Source organism: Pristiophorus japonicus, chromosome 17 (assembly GCF_044704955.1).
Source record: "Pristiophorus japonicus isolate sPriJap1 chromosome 17, sPriJap1.hap1, whole genome shotgun sequence".
NCBI lineage: Eukaryota > Metazoa > Chordata > Chondrichthyes > Pristiophoridae > Pristiophorus > Pristiophorus japonicus.
The window spans coordinates 64,433,513-64,442,192 of NC_091993.1; positions in this window are offsets into that span (position 1 = coordinate 64,433,513).

The window sequence follows — 8,680 nt, forward strand, 5'->3', positions numbered from 1 at the left end:
CTGACCCCACTGATGTACAAACAATAGGAAATGCAGTAAATCCACAGTCGCAAAGGAGATACTGACGGACCAGCCAAGTGTCATTTATAGGTTTAATAATGTAACCATGTATGGCATACCTCACTTCAAAAAACAGGAGTGCAGATGGTTAAATGAATTTACATTCATTGCCACTCTTACTGAGCACAAAAGTCACTCCCAACATTTCTTGGATATTCACAGCTTGGTATTTAACTCAAGTAACCAACAAGAATACGGACACTGCAAGATAAATACAAATTATCAAGCACTCTGAAATGCTTTATTCATTTCTGTTTATCTCATTCCACAGTTCAGTCCGTGAGTTAGTGATACTGTACAGTTGAAACTGACCTACGCATGAAGCAATTCCTCCAGAATCACTATCCCCACTCTGATCATGATCCTCCAAACTGACAGGTGTCTCTGTGGCTGACGTCGAACAGCTGGGATTCCAGTCACTGCAAGCAAGTTCACTATCGCATTGGCAATAAATATGATGCTTGCTGGTTGAACCTGTCACAATACAGGATACACAAACTGTTAGTGCGTCTACTAAATACATACCTGCCTCATCCTCCTCAGAATCACACACTTAAAACTGCCTGGTGTACATGAATGCCCACTGTCTGCTTTTGAACTTGTGTCACCGCTTCCTAAGAAAAATCAACTTTTTTTTACTGGAACTGGAGGTTGAAAGGTACAAGGGCAAGCTGTCAGAATCAATCCAATCAGTTGGAAGGAGAATTAAAGGCTGATGGAACCATTTCTTCCATTGCTCGTTGTGCACAAACTTGAGGCAGGAAAGTTTTAAGATGAGCTGATGGTTTTTGAGAATCAGAGTTACAGGTATTTTTATTTAGAGTTTGTTCCTCAAGAAATGGTGTATAACAAAGAAGCTGCTAACATGGAACTTTTAAAAACTTTTAATTGTCTTTAAAGGAACTTTCTGGGGATTGTTCAGCTGTTGTCTTATATGAAGGTTTATTTTCTTCAAGACTACATGCAGTTTTTTTTAAGATAAGAAGAATGTTCTCTGGTATAAATGTTTCTTTGTGTTAATGTAATAACTAATTTTTTTGAGCATTCCTGCCTTTGCACTAATGAAATTGCCAGGGCTTAGCAATGGGTTAGAAATGGTGATGGGCTTTACCTAACTTGAACAAATGACACCTGAGTCCGATATTTAGGATTTTACTACAATACACTGCTGTGATTTGTGATGCAGCTTGTTAGTGCATGAGTTACAGTGCTTGGTTATGTTCTGTAACTTAGCTATATTCAGTGGTTGATATGTCTTTGTTGCCATAGATTAAGCAGAGGAAAAATCCCATGCAATCTATAGTAGAGTGGCCAACATCCAAGGGGAAATATAAGTGGCCGGATTTTCAGCTTTTGAGATTTCGGGGCAGTAATGGCGGTGAGGTGGTCCTGATAACATCTGGAAAAAACATGTGTCCTCATCTGCAAAATTCGGCAAAAAATGAGGTTCCATGATCGGGGGCGCAAAATCAGACGTTACACAAGGAAGTTTTTGCACCTCAGCCGAAAATCTCGCCGTTAAATAAGTCAGAATAATGTGCAGAACAAGGTTGCGCAGATGCCCTGATTTTTGTTGATTATGCTTGTAAATAGTTTCTTTGATTTAATGAACTTCATTGTTGCTCCATGCCCTGCAACATAATGTTGTCTATTGTATGGTTTTATTTTGGTGGAGAGGGTTTTTGTTACATTGTTGCAGTAAAATGTCTGTTTGATCCTTTGCCATTGGTGTTTTGTGTATCATTCCAACCTTCACCGGAGATGTGCCTTTCTGGGGGCACATAGCGTGTCCAGTACAGGTTGAACTTCCCTTATCCGGCACCCTTGGGGCCTGGCCTGTACCGAATGAGGGATATTTCCAAATAAGGGGAGGTCACGTGTTTTCAGTGTGTGTGTACATCGATTAGCTGGAATGACAACGACTGTCAGTCAGACAGTCAGTCAGTCTCAGCTCACATTGGAGACCAAACTATTCTAGAGTTAGGATATTCTCAAAATCTATGGAATGGTTAGCTGATTCAAAATATTAAAAAGGTAAATACCTTGAAAACATTTTCTGAACAATTTTTATTGGAATTTCCGTCAGTGTGGTGTTGGCGGTCCGTCGGGCTCCAAGGTGTCGGAAGGCTGTCGGGCCCCCAGGTGTTCTAGGTTGAGGGGGCTTCTGCTACTGCTGATCACTTTCTTTCTAGTAAGTGTGTGGATTTTCTGTTTAGGTGAATGGTTTAATTAAATAATAAAGGAAAGGTATCATCGTCGTGCCTAAAGAGGGAATGGGAAATGTCGGGGGGGGGGGGAGGGTCGGAGTTCTGCACATGCGCCACCCTGCGGCTGGGAATGATGCCGGACGAGGAGTGGTACCGTATAACGGAGTCCCGGATAAGAGAGGTTCAACTTGTATTAGCTCCATCCCTCAGTTTCCTCCATTTAGGAGAACCAGTCCATTATCAGCTGGCGACGTGCGACACTGCTCCTCAGAGAACTCGAGGTATGAGCGTTGGTGCCTGTAAACCCGTGTGGGGGTAAACCCTCCTCCCCAGACGTCTTTGGCCTCTCCTCATCCGTGGTCCGACATGGCCAAGAGCCGCTCTTCTAGCTTGACGCGGCCTGGCAATAGCATGGAGCATGATACGCTGCAGAACTAGTAATACCCCCATTAAATTCTCTCACTGACATTGTAAGGACACTGTAATGGCAGATAAAACTGCCGTTTTCATGTCGAAGCTTCGTGCAGTGTGCTGTGCTCAACCGTTGCAGTCAATGTGACCTGTGATGTAGGATCCTCCTCCCTACATTTAAATATGCCGCCAATACTGTCTGCTGCACCCTGGGAACGCCTGGTTTTTCAGAGGTTTCCTGGGGCGGGTGTATAATGAGACGTTAGGGCCGAATTTTGCATCCGGGGCGCTAGCGGTGCATTGCACAACGATTGACGTCATGATCTCCAGTGAAACTAGAGGGCGGGGCGGTAAGTTTTTGCGCTGCTGCAAACCATGAGCCGAATTTTCTGGCCAGGCAGTAAAAGCTGGATGCTCGCTGTAACGCTTAGAAACACCCTTTATCCGGGACACTAACAGAGGCGAAAACGAGCCTAAAATCCAGCCCAAGAAATGCTATTAATAGTCAATAAGAGCAGATTAGCAACCCTCAGACTGGAGGAAATAAGTCAGGTACATCTTAAGAGTAGAAAATTCAGCTCCTTACAGTTTGTGGAAACCACTTTTTGTGCTCCTGACGTTTTCTTTAGTGATTGCAGTAGGTGATTATTTTTATTTCCAGTAGAAAAAAGCTTGTTGGCACGTTCAATAGAGCAATGTAGGGTAGAAACGTGTTTAACTGCAGTTGAAGGTTGAGGAGTACCTTTCTAAGGAGGTGAATGCTATTTTAAATAAATAAAGAAGAAAATATTAATGGTAATCCAGAAATCAACACATAGCTGTCTCTGGAGATCCACCTCAACTTCTACCCCTATCTCCACGATGCTCTTCATAACCACTGTTATCAACTAATATATATTAGATTGTCAAATCAACATGTATACAGCCCTGACACAATCAAGCTGCTGGCAGTCTCTCAGTTATGACAGTCTCCACCTCACAAAGTGTAAATGAGAGGCATATTTCAACTTCATTAGATTTCAGAAAAGAAAAATCCACATTTTGAAAAATTGTCACTGTTGCAACTGGCTAGCATTTCAGTCTATCCATCAAAAAGATGAAACAGCAGCACATTTGGAAAGCAGTGATGGGATCGGTCCAAGTCAGCATGGATATTTGAAATGGAAATTCTGCTTGACAAATCTTCTAGAATTTTTTGAGGATGTAACTAGTAGAGTGGACAAGGGAGAACAGTGGATGTGGTGTATTTGGACTTTCAAAAGGCTTTTGACAAGGTCCCACACAAGAGATAGGTGTGCAAAATTAAAGCACATGGTATTGGGGGTAATGTATTGACGTGGATAGAGAATTGGTTGGCAGACGGGAAGCAGAGAGTCGGGATAAACAGGTCCTTTTCAGAATGGCAGGCAGTGACTAGTGGGGTGCCGCAGGGCTCAGTGCTGGGACCTCAGCTATTTACAATGTACATTAATAATTTGGATGAGGGAATTGAGTGTAATATCTCCAAGTTTGCAGATGACACTAAGCTGGGTGGCGGTGTGAGCTGTGAGGAGGACGCTAAAAGGCTGCAGGGTGACTTGGACAGGTTAGCTGAGTGGGCAAACTCATGTCAGTTGCAGTATAATGTAGATAAATGTGAGGTTATCCACTTTGGTGGCAAAAACACGAAGGTAGAATATTATCTGAATGGTGGCAGGTTAGGAAAAGGGGAGGTGCAACGAGACCTGGGAGTCATGGTACATCAGTCATTGAAAGTTGGCATGCAGGTACAGCAGGCGGTCAAGAAGGCAAATGGTATGTTGGCCTTCATAGCTAGGGGATTTGAGTATAGGAGCAGGGAGGTCTTACTACAGTTGTACAGGGCCTTAGTGAGGCCTCACCTGGAATATTGTGTTCAGTTTTGGTCTCCTAATCTGAGGAAGGACATTCTTGCTATTGAGGGAGTACAGTGAAGGTTCACCAGACTGATTCCTGGGATGGCAGGACTGACATATGAGGGGAAACTGGATTGACTGGGCCTGTATTCACTGGAGCTTAGAAGGATGAGAGGGGATCTCATAGAAAGATATAACATTCTGGCGGGACTGGACAGGTTGGATGCAGGAAAAATGTTCCCGATGTTGGGGAAGTCCAGAACCAGGGGACATAGTCTAAGGATAAGGGGTAAACCATTTAGGACCGAGATGAGGAAAAACTTCTTCACTCAGAGAGTTGTTAACCTGTGGAATTCCCTACCGCAGAGAGTTGTTGATGACAGTTCATTGGATATATTGAAGAGGGACTTACATATGACCCTTACGGCTAAAGGGATCAAGGAGTATGGGGAGAAGGCAGGAAAGGGATACTGAGGTGAATGATCAGCCATGATCTTATTGAATGGTGGTGTAGGGTCGAAGGGTCGAATGGCCTATTCCTGCACCTATTTTCTATGTTTTTATTCCCTCACATTCAGTGGTCGGGTCACCTCTTTCTGAATCTGCTAAGTGCATTTAGCAATAGTTAAGTTGTGTCCCTGCACTATCAGTCACCCAATCCAGACAGATTCATTCATCTTTCTCATAGCATCATAGAATGTTACAGCACAGAAACAGGCCACTTGGCCAATCACGTCTTCACAGGTATTATTGTCTACATCAGCCATCGAGTCTACTCTCACTCTCCTGCTGGCTCCCCAGCCCCTTTCAGATTTATTTTTTACGAGCAACTATGTAATGTCGTTTTGCAATAATTTATTGAATCTGCTTTCAACATTTGCTTTTTGGCTGAGAATTCCACATTCTAACCACCCTCTGTGTGTAAGGAATCTTTTCATAACCCCCTCAATTCTTTTTGTGATTATCTTAAATTTGTGCTGTCATGTTATCATCTCGCTGATGAATGGAAAATAAATCTATCCTATTTAGCATTTATAACCCTTCACAATCTGAAAGACACAACATTCTGCGTTCCAGTAAAAAACAACTAACTTTTGAATTATTTATTCAGATCCATAATTCTTCCTCCCTGGTAAATCCTCGTTACATCTTGCTGCACCCTGCTCATTGGTTTTATACCCTTCCTATCATAGGGTGCCTATAACTAAACAAAACAACAAAATATTCTAATTGTAGCCTAAATAAGGTCTTGCACAAGTTCATCATTACCTTGTTGTTTTTAGATTTTAGATGACAAAACCTTGAATTCTGTTTGTCTTTTTTATGGCCTTAGCTACTTGGACTGCCACCTTTATCTGACCTGTGTAATCGCACACCCTTTGCTTTTCTCCATTTAAAATCTTACCATTTAGAGTGTTTCTCTATTATTTCCAAATTGCATTCATTCACATTTCTCTATTGAGCTGCATCTGCCACCGACCTGCCCATCCTGGTCGCCAATATCCTTGAGATAATTATAGTATGTTATGTTATACAGTAAATTACAGAAACCTGATCACAGACCCCAGTGGATCACCACTCACACTACTCCAGCCAAGGAACTTCCCTTTACCCTCTACCTTTTGCTATGTTCCTCCAACCATTTTATATTCATGTGACCACATTCAACAACAACATCAAAAAATGACTTGCATTTATAGAGCACCTGTAAGATACAAAACATCACAAGACACTTTACAGATGGAAGGAATGCCATCGCAGGGAAGTGAGTTTCGATGAGGTGATTTGGCAAATGATGGGTTTTGAAAAAGTGTTTTTAAAAGGAGAAATAAAGAGGTAGAGGGTTTAGGGAGGGAGTTTGAGAGAGCAGGAGTTAGGTATCGAACAGCTTTGCCAACAATGTTGGGTCAAGGGAGGGGAGAGTCACAGGATTCCGGATGACCAAAGCGTGCTGGACGAAGGAAAGTCTGCAGGAGGTTGGAGAGGTTGGATGGAATGAGACTATGTAAGGACTTGAAGACGAGGGCTAGAATATTCCAATTAATTAACTGGAAAGCAGGAATCCAGTGTAGGCCATGAGGCTGGGAGTGCTAGGCATGTGGGGCTTAATATAGGAGAGGATATGAATAAGTGTGTTTTGGACATGAGGAGTGTTGTGACTCATCCATGCCTTGATATCAGACAGGCAGTCGGACATCACATAGGTGGTTGTGGGGTCAAGAGAAGTGGTGGAGAGGTGACCAGACATGAAAGCTGACTCTATGCCGGTGGATGATGACACCAAGGCACAGTATATAGAAGAGAGAGGTGACAGTGGTGGGAAAGGAGGAAAAGCCACCTGAAGTGATTCAAACTCTTTGTGCTACTGGTAATATTGGCACATGCTGCCTGAAACATATGTGTCAGATAAAATTCCTACATCAAGCAATGGGAAATAATATTTATTACTTTTTCCCATTATTCACATTGCACTACTTGGCTGGAAAAATGGATGGTCAATCCTACAGATGTTGTTATAAGTTCTCTCAATACTGTGTTGTCATCAACCTTCCTTGGAAAGGTCAACAACTAAAGTCTTCTCCTTCCTGTTCGTCACTTTATTTCTGGGATGTGATGTTCTTCCTCTAAATTATATCTCGATTGTTTGGATTTAAATATTTGAAACATAATACAAAAAGATAGAGGCACCAACAGAGCTTTAGCACAAATACAAACTTTCAAACTTACAAATTCACCGATGGCGAGGAGAGCCCGCTGAATGAATTGTGCATTGTGTTCATAATTGTTATTTAGTTGGTCGCCGATCTGTTGGAGTCTCCTGGCTTCATCTACGATATTGTCAACATTACCTGGTGGGAAATGAATCAGTTAGACTCCAGAAAATGAACGGTTAATTCCCACCCTATAGTCATTTCCACATATCTTGTTAGTAAGGAGTTCATCATCAATTATGGGATGTCTGAGAAAAAGACAGAAAAAGGCATGCAACAGAAGGGATTACAGTAGCATAGTTATTATGATACTGGACTAGAAATCCAGAGGCTTCGGCTAATGATCCGGAGACATGAATTCAAATCCCACCATGGCAGCTGGAGAATTTTAATTCAGTTACATCGGATATACGGCGCAGAAACAGGCCATTCAGCCCAACCAGTCCATGCCGGCGTTTATGCTCCACTCGAGCCTCCTCTCATCTTTCCTCATCTAAATCTATCAGCATAACCCTCTATTCCCTTCTCCCTCATATGCGTGTCTATCCTCCCCTTAAATACATCTATACTATTCGCTTACTTTTTTTTAATGGCCTTGCTAACCTGTGTTGCAACTTTTAATGCTTTGTGTATTTATACTCCGAGTTCCCTTTGTTCCTCTATCCCACCTAGACTCGCACCCTCCAAGTAATAAGTGACTTCCCTATTCTTCCTCCCAAAATGAAATACCTCACATTTATCAGTGTTGAACTTCATTTGCCAATTATATCCCATTCTGCAAGTTTAGTAATGTCCTCCTGTAATTTGTTGCAGTGCTCAGTATTGACTATCCCCCCACCAATTTGGCATCATCTGCAAATTAAGAAATTGTGTTTTTGACTCCAAAGTCTAAATCGTTAATATAAATTATGAACAACACTGGTCTCAGCACTGACCCTTGTGGAACACCACTACCCACCTTCTGCCACTGTGAATAGCAGTCTCGAAGCCAGCTAGCTATCCATTCTGCTACTTGTGACTCCGCACCTTGTGCATCAGTCTATTATGGGGTACCTTACTGAAGGCCTTTTGAAAATCTAGATAAATTACATCAACTTCATTACCCTTGTCTACTCTCTCCGTTACCTCAATGAGGTTGGTCAGGCAAGACTTTCCCTTTTGAAATCCATGCTGACTATTCATTATTATATTTTTGGTTTCTAGGGGCTCAGGTTTCAGCCTGAGTTGCTCCTTTCTTTTGGAGCAACTAGTTTAGAATGGAGCATCTTAGAAATTGCAATTCTCGGCATTTAGTTTGCTCCAGTTCTAGTGAGTTAGAATAGTTTCATTTTAAAATATTTGTTTTTATTCAAAAGGGGGGGGCGTGTCCAGCCACTTACGCCTGTTTTGCAAGTTTAGACAGCGAAAACGTACTCCA